Raw genomic sequence first — 10,499 nt, 5'->3', positions numbered from 1 at the left:
TCGCAGGCCTTGGCGTCGGTGGGCCTCCCGACTGCCCACCCGCCGCCTCCCCAAACAGCCAATTCGCAGGAAGCCTCAGGGTGGTGAAACGTCGGGACCCGACCTCCTTGCTCCCCCTCGCCCGGCTAATGCCCCTGATCCCTTAGATGTCACTTATCCTCCCCGTCTGCTCTGACCACTCTCACCACCGATGGAAAATCAGGCGTCCATGCCCTGCGCTGCCCCCAAATCCTGCAGTTGGCTCTGACCTTTTTTTTTTTTTTTTTTAAGTATTTTCTACTCACGGGTGGACAGAAAATTAGCTTAACTGCCTGCATTTTCACTGGGGAAGAGGTGTCTTTGCTGGGGATCAAACCCATGGCCTCCTGCTTGCTAAGCATCGTCTCTACCACTGACACACCTGCCGCCCCAGTCCCTTGCCTGTGTATTTGTCTCCTTGTCTCCAGTTTGTTTATTTGTCCCCTTGTCTCCAGTGCCTAGTCCTGTGCCTGCAAAATAATAATTGCTTGATAAATAGCTTGCTGAGGAATGATGGACCATACGTAAAGAAAGTTCAGAAAATAGGATGAAAGTGTGGCTGGTGGGAATGAGAGCTACATGAGTGGTTTTTTACTTGAGTGTGGATGAGAATTTCCTGAAGACCCGTTAAGTCTTTTTTTCTTTTTTTAATATTTTTTTGTTTGTTATTATTACTTTTTATGTGGTGCTGAGGATTGAACCCAGTACCTCATGCTTTCAAAGTAAATGCTCTACCACTGAGCTACAACCCCCAGCCCCCATTAAGACGTTTGATTCTCAGTAGGTCTAGGATATGGCCCCAAATAATGCATCTGAGCAGCTCTAATGTTGCTTGCATCTGGTGGTGGAGATCAGGGATCACCCTTCTGCTTCTAGTAGGAAGCGAAGGCTGGAGGGCTAGAGTGATTTTTCAGATAGAAAGTAAGAAGGGTGGGACACAAAGGCTTTGGAAGTCTCAAAGGTAGTGGTCAAAATTTCTTGGTCTTTGACATCTACCTTGTGCTAAAAGTATGAATATCCATAAAATTAAACAACCAACATAAAAAGAAGCAAAAGAAAACAAAAAGTAAAGGAAGAGTCTCAAGAAAAAAATAATGTGGTTGATAGTGACAGCAATGAAAACTGTATTTGCTTTACAATCACTCCATGTATTTGAATGTTACAAAGACCTATCTGGAGGGGCCAAGGACTGTTCAGGACAGGTGACCTCGTCACCTGGCCAGACAGGAAACTCCAGTCCCAATTTCTTACCATCACCTCCTGTTTCTTCTCATAGGGTTCAGACAGGTATTAACTATGGTTCTCAACTTTACTTATTGAACTGGATCCTCCCCCTATAATATCACTCGAAAAAGTTAACCAAGCTACTCTTGTCTATCCTGTAGTTGTTAAAATTATTCTTAAAAATCTACTCGACAACCCATGTCCTCTTTATAACAAGGCTTATTTTGGGTACAAATGCAATGTTCTAAAAAAAAAAAAAGTAAATACAAATAACCTTTAGAACATAATACATTTTATTCAGGGTTGCCCTTGTGCATTAATTTTATTTATCTGTATGTTGTAAGATATACCAATCGGCAATGGTATTTACCAATAAGAATTTATTTCTCAGGCTGAGGATGTAGCTCAGCTGGTACAGTGCTTGCCTCACTTATACAAGGCCCAGGCCTGGGTTCAATTCCCAGCACCAAAAAAAAAAAAAAAAAAAAAAAAAAAAATCTTCCTCATTTCCCTAAAGGAATGAGAAAATGAAAGACTTCAGTAAATGTACCTCTTCATTTCAAATAGAAAAAAGGCTTTTTCTTTGTGTGTGTGGTGTTGGGAATTGAATCCAGGGTTTTGTGTATGCAAGGCACATGCTACTACTGAGCTAGATTCTCAAGGTTCCCCAAACATGAACAATTGTGAATCTCTTGTTAAGGACTTGTAATTCTTTACCTATGGAGACTATACAAAATGAAATGACCAGATAAACATTTAGAGGTTTAATCATGAATGGTTTCAAAATCAGAAATATGAATGTAAATATCCAAGTTTTTATTCCATAAAAATCCAAAGAAAACAAACTATATATGATTATAGCAGAATGTAAGGATATGTAGAATTGTGATTATCACAATGAAAACTGATCAGTTCAGAAAAGATGAGAATCTTGGTATTTTGACTGCCTTGTGTCTATTTCTTGGAATGTCCTCTCATCTTTTTTTTTTTTTCTTTTTAAGTATTTTTTTAGTTGTAGATAGACACAGTAACTTTATTTATTTTTATGTGGCATTGAGGATTAAACCCAGGGCCTTACACATGATTAAACCCAGGGCCTCACACATGCTAGGCAACCTATCCCTGTAGAATAGCTTTTTTTTTTTTTTCTTTATTTTGTGGTGCTGGGGATTGAACCCAGGGCCTTGTGCCTGCAAGGCAAGCACTGTACCAACTGAGCTATCTCCCCAGCCCCTCTCCCCATCTTTGATAATACGGTGTGAATTACCAGAATATTCCAGAGAGGAGGAAAGAGTGATCCTGAGTGATTTGCAAGGAAAGAGTAAGTGACAGAGTGGAATAAGAAACTCGTTTTCCTAATTGTCAGTTTAATACTTATTCTAGGCTGCATTATCTGTGTTGCTGCAAGGCAAACCATGTCATTGCCTTTCCCATTTTAGAAAGAGATTCTACAAAAGTTTCCTTTGTGGCCTGATGGCAAAAGACACCTATTATTTTAAGAAATGCCAACTGCTGATCATTAATGACAAAATGTTTTTACATGTTCCTCATGGATTCAAGTTGGTCTCCATTTCTTTGAATAGCTCCCTTTCTAAGTTTGGTAAGAGGAATCAGAGATTACTGGCTGTTAAAGAGGAGAGGGACCTTAGATATTAGTTTTCCTGTTGTCTTGGTGGAGAAAGCAGGCCTATGGAGATCATTCCAGAGTCACACTGAGTTGGTGGGTGTCTTCTGACTTCCAGGGCAGAGCTGTGTATAGCACAGAACACCGACTCCATGCCCAGAATCTTAAGCCATAGCATAATGAGAGGATGATCATGGGACCCTCAGTCCTGATCAGACCATCAGTGCGGAGAGTCTGTGTGTATTTTACCTTTTCATTTTTGTCATCTGTTTATTAAGTGTGCTTTGAGTTTGCTCCCTAATGTTTTAGAGGTAGGAATAGTCAGAAGGAACAAACCAGTAAGTGACAAATGCAATTTTAAAATTTATAAAAAAAAATTTAAGGAAAAATGAATGAAGTAAGGCTGACTGGAGTTAAGTAAAATTGCAATTGTCCAGTATCCCAAGGGAGTAGACAACCTCTTACTATCAAGACCTCTGCTCTTTCGTTCTGATGGGGTTATTTCATTTCTCTTAAACAACTCTTCAGGTTAGGGGACAGCAGTTAACCTCATTCTATTACCCAGAAATAAACTGAAGCCCGGAGTTCTGTAACTTACCAGCCGGCCACTCAAGTTGGTAACTAGTAGTGGAGGCAGACCTAACTGTTTGGCTATGAAGTCTTTGTACTTTTTCTTCTACACAGAGTGTGTGTAAGGTGAACCAAGGAAAATAATAACTGTAGGCAATATGAATCTCATAATAGTTATGATGATGGTTAAATTAGTGCTTTACATATGTGCTCTCTGTGAAAAGGATTAAGAGAACACATGAATAGGACTGGTAGGGAGTCTGCACTCTTCATTAGGGAAACAGGAGAGGCAAAAAGAGGATATATTTTAAGATTTCTATTGGTTTACTTTGTTTCCTGAAAAATAATTGGAAGGCTCAATTAGTTTTGTTTTGCCATTTATCAGATTAGAATGTTCTGGATGTAAGTGGGTGGGTTGGGTGTGATTGTGTGAGATCAAATCTGATTTAATCAGAATTATTCCAGTGTATAAAGTATACCTTTTGGGTTCAATATTAAATTTTGCAATTAGTAATCACTGTTCCTATTTGGTGAATGGGAGTTTTAATCTGTACTTTTTTCCTTTTGAAGATGAATGTCACATACAAGGTTATTTCCTTTGCAGATGCATGGAGGGAGTACTTTACCCTCCAAATAAAACCAAGTTTACATTCATTCTGTGGGAAATCAGAAACTACTCAGTCTTACACACACACACAAATCCCGAAAATGAATCTTCAAGAACTGATTTTTTTATCACTCTGAAGTCCCAATGTTAGCATTAGGCTCGATCCTCATATTTGGAAGGAGATGTTCAGTTGTTACCCTGTGTAACATAACATGGAGATGGTGTCCATTCAGAATCGCTATCTTTTAACGGCTCATTTGCAATTAACCAGTTCAATACAGATTTAGGTAGAGATGGGGTTTGGGTTCCAGAATCGGGATTATCTATTTAAAAATGTCACTTGAATCCACAACTCCTTAAAACTGTTACTACGAAACAAAAGAACTATTTATCTTGCCATTCAGCTTCAACATAAAATCTTTCACCGAAGTCACACCCCTCAAGAGCCACGTTTTTAATCTACTTAATTTTAAGCTAATTCGAAAGAATCCATCTCGACGTCAGACAGGAGTTGGAACTGGGACAGCAGCTGGAAGGGGTAAGCTGCAACCCCGCTTCGCGGCCTGCGGACGGCTGGGTAGCTCCGGGCTCGCGGGCAGGTGACGGCAGCGCTGCGCGGCCCCGGCGCCCCCGCGGCCCCGGCCCCCGCGCGGGCCGCCAAGAGTTAACGCGGGCCGAGCCCCCCGCGCCGCCGGCGCCTCGCGCGCTCCCTCCGCCCGCGCGTCCCCATCCTCCGCTTTTGGCAAGGGATTAAAGTGCTCCCCCCTGTGGCAGCAGTGACCCAGAAATGAGTTGGATTCACACAGTCCTTCCTCCATAACCAGCCAAACGCCCGGCCGGGAGCGCCTCCGCGCGCGAGTGCCGGCTGTGTGCGCGCCGGCGAGGGCAGGGGCCCGCCCGGCGCCCCGCGCGTCCGCCCACCGCGGCCCGGACTCATGCGGCGCGGCGCGAGCGGGCGGCGCGGAGCCCAGCGCCTCGGCCGGAGCCCTCCGCAGCAGGTACGCGCGCGGGCCCCGGGGGCCGCGGGGGGCGCGCCGCGCGTGTGTCCGCGCGTGTCCGCGCGAGGGTCGGGGTGCGCGTCCCGGCCCCGCGGCGGCGGCGGCGGCGGCTGCAGGACAAGCCGAAGGCTCAGCCATATTTGATGGTTTTGTTGCTTTGCTCGGGAGTTCTCGGGAGTAATTTAATGCCGAAGGTCGCTGCCTAGTGGAAATAATATAGTACGTCATTAATATGGCGCCAAAAGATTGGGTTCTCGATCCGTAGCGAGGAGGGAGGGAGGCGGCCGCCGAGCGCAGTGTTACTATCCCACCAGTAACTTGGGCTTTGCCGGGGCGGGGGCCGGAGGAGGAGGAGAGGATGATGTCTGGATCCTGAGAATTGATCTCTGTTGGATTAGTAAGTTTTATTATGATTATTTTTCAATTGGGGGGGGCGAAGACTCGGAGCTTTTTCTTTTGAATTTGCTAAGAACATGCGGTTTTCAGGTGAATCATCAATTAAACGCGTTCAGCAGCAGAAACGCAGTTTAGTTCATAGAAAAATTTAAAAAGCCAAAGTGCATTGGGCTGCATGAAAGTGGAAAGCATAGTAACAACTTGGTAGACAGATGGCAATGGCAGAACGCAGGTTCGCGTACATACATGAATCCAGAGTGTGTGGCCCTGTGTGTCTGGGGGAAGGACTGTATTTGTCCGAACATAGGTGCGAGTAGGTACATCTTTGTGGAGCGGCCGCAGCCCTGGCCCTTGTCACCGCGTCACCACATGTCCAAAATATTCATTGCATCAATTCAAGGGCAGTGAGAGGGGTGGAGGGACACCTTGGCAATTAGATTCTTCCAAATTGGGTTTCCAACGACCAGACCTGTACTTACAGTGAGACCGCCTATGAAGTGTAAAACCCTCCATCGGTGGAATTGGGAAGGAGTGACATCGATAGAGCAAAGTACCGATTAATCATGAACTTAAAACGGATTGCAAATTGCAACCTTTGGCACCATCTGCAAATTGTGGGGGTGGGGTCTCTTGGTCTCCTTGCTGCTTTAAATGAACATGCAGTGTGTACCCCGGGACTGCAAGTTGCAAAGCCCTCCACAGTGCACGTGTCCTGTGCCTGTGAGTGTGTGTTCGCGAGTTGGGGGCTGTTGTTCAGTAGCCAGCAGGCTTTCCGGGTTGCTCGGCGCTGGCTTGCAAATGCGGGAGAGGGATGGAATGTGGAATGTTGACCGGGGAACCGAATCCTGTCGGAACGGTCCCATTTGCTGGAGAAATTCGATCCCTTCCACCTCCTTCCCGCTCCCCCCCGCCCGCCTTCGGGCAGGAGGCGGGGCCGAGGACGCGGCTGCTGCTCAAAGTGGCGGAGCGCGGCGGCGGGAGGCAGGTGCACGGCACCCGCCAGTGGGGGTGCCTCAACTTCCGCGGGCGTTTAAATAGCAGCCTCTCTCCCCTCCCACCGGTAATAGGTGACCTGGCGGCCGAGGGCGGCGGGGGGAAAGGACGGGGGAGACCCGGGAGCGAGCCTCCGCGGCACGTGGGCAGGTGCTGGGTGGCCTCGGGGCCAACTTTTTGTAGCCCGCCTCTCGTGTTGGAGGAGAGGCGGCCCGGTGTGGAAATGGGATCGGGCGGCGGCCGAGGCGTCACCTCACGGCCCCGCGGCGCTGCCGGGGCCGGGGCGGGGGCTGCGGAGGCGGAGACGCCGGCCCGCCGCGCCCGCGCCGCGGGAGCCCCGCACAAAGCCCGCGGCGCGGGGGCGGCCGCCGCGCCCCGCCGGGAACGGCCCGCAGCCGCCGCGGTCCCCGCGCCGGTTCCGGCGGGCGTCCGCGGGCGTCTGTTTGTTGGTTCCGCGCCGCCTTCCTCGCCGGATGGCTTCCTGTGACAGAGGTGATCCACAGTTTCCAGAACTGTCTGGGGGGGCGGGAGCCGAGCCGAGCCCGCTCGGGGCCGCCGCCTCCGCCGCCGCCGCTCGCAGCCGTTTCTCGCCGGCCGGCCCGGCCCGGCCCGGCCCGAAGGTGCCGCCCCGGAGCGGCGCGGGCGGGGGCCGGCGCGGCCGTTTCCAGCGGCGCTGGTGGCTTGTGCACGCGAGGGAGCGTTTGATTTGCAACTGGGGCGGAGCGGATTGGTGCAGCGGCGGCGGGCGGGAGCGCGGCGGCGGCAGCGGGGGTGGCCGCCCCGCAACGGAGAGGGCGGCGGCGGGGGCGAGCCGCGGAGGGAGCGGGTCGGCTCGCGCCGCGCCGAGGTGTCACCCGGCGCCGGGCCCGGTCGCGGCGGGGGCGCCGGCATCGCTCCCCGCCTCCCGCGCCGTTGTCTCGGCCGCCGGGGAGCGGCGGAGGGCGGGGCGGGGCGGCGCGGGCCCTGCGCACTCCGGCGGCGGCGGCGTCTCGGCCCGGCCCCCGGGGCCTCGCCCGCCGCCCGGTGGATGCTGCGAGCAGACAAAAAAGCGGGCGATTTGAACGCGCCCTCGGAGCCCGTTAGGAATGCGGCGGCGGCGCGGGCCGTTTGGAGCCGCCGCCGGCTCGGGAGCGCAGGGGACGCGGCCGCCCCGCGCCGCCGCCCGCCGAGAGGCGCTCGGCTCCTCTTTGTAAAGTGCTGGTGGCCGTCGCGGCTCGAGGCGGACGCTGCGCTCCCGGGGGCGGGGGCGGGCTGCTCGCGGGGGCCTGCGGCGGCGGCTCTGCTGCTGCTCGAGCCCGGCCGGAGCCTCCCGGGCCGAGGAACTTCTTCTAAGATGCGGAAGAGAGTTTCCCCGAAAGCCGACTTTAGGTAGTGACTCCCCGGAGGGAAGAGATGCCGCAGGAAGTTGCATTTCGATCCGATGGCAGCTGATGGCTTGAACCCCCTCCAGCCGAGGAAGGCGGGGTGCCGGGGCCCAGCCCTGGCCTCTGGTGGCGAGTAGTTCGTGGGGGCAGCGCCTGCGGGGGAGTCCGGGGCCGGCACCCAGCAGACACTGGCCTTTTTATCCTGGAGGTTTTAGTCCCACGTACTGTCGCTTTAAAGTCAGATAAAACTTTCTTATTATTTGGTGTTTTTGCCTTCTTCTTGAGTTTGTGTATTTTTGTAAGGGTATTTGACCTGGTATTTCCATTCCAACAGCTAGAACAAATGTGATTTAGAGCTCTCTAAGTGTTGGGTTTCCCCATATCTCCTTTTGTCCCTATACTAGCAGCGATAATGGGAGTTGTCTGAACCTGCAGTTGAACTTGAACTTGATTTTGTCAAGATTACAGGCTACTTTCTAGTACGAAAGGTTGAGTGGACTCTACAGAGATTTAAATTTTGACAAAGTTGGGTGTATGTGCATTTAAAAGGAAGAAAATCTTATTATTCCATCACTTTACAGAATTTCTGTATAAATGAGTCTTTGGTTACCAAGCTTGTTATAGTAGTTATGTAGTTATACAGAATGAGTGAAAGCAGGGATTACCACTTGGACTTTAAGGAAATGTCTTATTTTAGAAAGGAGCTGTCCCTTAGCTCATGAAGTTGATGTGAAGCTGACTTGGAGACTTGGTCAGAGTTAAAGCAGAACCGAAATCTTACCTGTTGATCTGAAAAAAACACTACAGAGATGGTCTTACATGTACATTTCTGAAAACTAGAAAAAGAAGCAAATAAAATAAAAATGCTCTCTTGCCATCCAGAGATCACTGTTGTACCACCTTCCAGATAATTTCCTGTGCATGTGTGTTGGAATCAAAGTGAGACCATGCTGTAGATGGAGTTCTGTAAGGAGCTTTCTTCCTGACAGCCAGCTTAGTAAACTTTAATCTCTTGTATTACTGGCATATGTTCAGATCTCCCCATTTGGCCCTCAAATGTGGCAGAATAACTTCGTTCAAACCATTGTCCTCTCAAAAACCATTTATTGCATCTGGTTGTTTCCCTGAAGTAGATTCTTCCTCATTTTTTGACAGGATATATAGGACTGAGGAGACAAGCCTTTGGAAATGTAGTTGACTATTTAAACAAAGTTGGAAATCTAATATTTAAATAATGTTTTATAATTTGGAAACCTTACATTAGGAGATCACTTTTCTGAAAAATACTTTGTGGAACCCAGGTCCTCTCACTTGGTTTGCAAGCGCTCCATTGCCCAACTATAACCCCAGTCCCTTTCGTTTATTTTGAGACTGGGTCATTGCCCAGGCTGGCCTCAAACTTGGATCCTCTTGCCCCAGCCTCCCGAGTAGCTGGGATTTCAGGTGGACACCACTTCGTGGAGCCCAACTGGTGTATTTATCCACAGATGGTTGGAAAAAGATTTGTCACATGTTTGTGTCTGAGGTGGCTGGAACAGCAAACAAGCCATTGGCTGATATGTCCTGGGGCTGGGGCTGGGATGAGGACCAGCACGGGACCTGCAGGTTCTGCTTGCTTCTGCGTTTTCCTGTTGCTGAAGCTCTGCCTGACCCTTGAGTATTTTGAGGCACCTCTTATACCATTGCAGTTAGTGGTCTCTCAGAATTTGCATTATAAACCCAGTTTTCCTGCAAGGTTTATAGAATGGAAATCCTCTGGAGGAAATTAAGACACCTTAGTCAACACATCTTGCTTTTTGTATATTTAGTTGTAGATGGACACAATACCATTATTTATTTGTCTTTAGGTAGTGCTGAGGATTGAACCCAAGGACTCACACGTACTCTACCACTGGGCCACAATCCAGCCCCCACACCTTGCTTTTTATTTAAGTTGGTGTGGAAAAGTTTGACTTGATAAAACAGTGAGAGTTATATCGGTTCTAAACTCTTGTTCAAACCTTTAACTTAGAAAATTGGCATTACGTTTCCCAATTACAGCCACGCGCCCCCTCTCCCCATTTTTGTTGGAAAACTATTTTAATTCCTGCCTGAGACAGGTAAGTTGTTTCCTTGAAAGTTTTAGCCTTCAGTCTATTCTCCATCTTCAAGATCTTGTAGCAGACTCTGAATGTGTATTTAACATTTAGTGCTGGGGAGGCAGCTCAGTGGAGAGAGCACTTGCTTAGCATGTCACAGGTCCTGGGTCTGGTTGCCAGAATTGTAAAAAACAAAAACCAAAAAGATGGATGATTATTATGTTTTTATCTCAATAGAATATAGTCTCAAAGTTGAGATTTAATTGAAAGAGTCTGTTATTTGTGTACTCTTTTGGGGGGATCCTGGGATTGAACCCAGGGGTACTCTACCACTGAGTTGCAACCCCCCCTTTTCTGAGATTGGCTTCGAATTTGTGATCCTCTTGCCCCAGCCTCCTGAATTGATCAGATTATAGGCAATTCACTGGTGCACCTGGCTTCTGGTGTACTTTTAATGCAAAAATTTTGGTCTGGCCTGTAAGCCCAGTGGCTTAGGAGGGTGAGGCAAGTTCAAGGCCACTAAGCAACTCAGTGAGATCCTGTCTCTAAATAAAATACAAAATAGGATAGGGTGGGGGGTGTGGCAGTTAATCCCTATTGACCCCCTCCCCCAAACAAGCAGAAACT

General features: G+C 49.0%; 1 protein-coding gene across 6 annotated transcripts in view; it reads left to right on the top strand.

Annotated features, from left to right (window-relative positions):
- Positions 1–4,853: 4,853 nt before the first annotated feature.
- JADE1 (jade family PHD finger 1) overlaps positions 4,854–10,499 on the top strand; it is a 53,131-nt gene continuing 47,485 nt past the window's right edge. Inside the window, exon 1 of one of the 6 annotated variants that reach the window (XM_081303097.1) lies at positions 4,854–5,041. The gene's annotated coding sequence lies outside the window, so the exon portion shown is untranslated. Of the gene's footprint in view, positions 5,042–6,182; positions 6,505–6,742; positions 6,923–10,499 lie in introns of those variants that run through there. The other 5 variants (XM_081303095.1, XM_081303091.1, XM_081303092.1 and 2 more) reach the window with 5 other exon arrangements.

This window comes from Spermophilus citellus (assembly GCF_964194105.1).
Source record: "Spermophilus citellus genome assembly, chromosome: 8".
NCBI lineage: Eukaryota > Metazoa > Chordata > Mammalia > Rodentia > Sciuridae > Spermophilus > Spermophilus citellus.
Note: the sequence above shows the minus strand (reverse complement) of the source record. Positions and strands in the feature narration are given on the sequence as shown.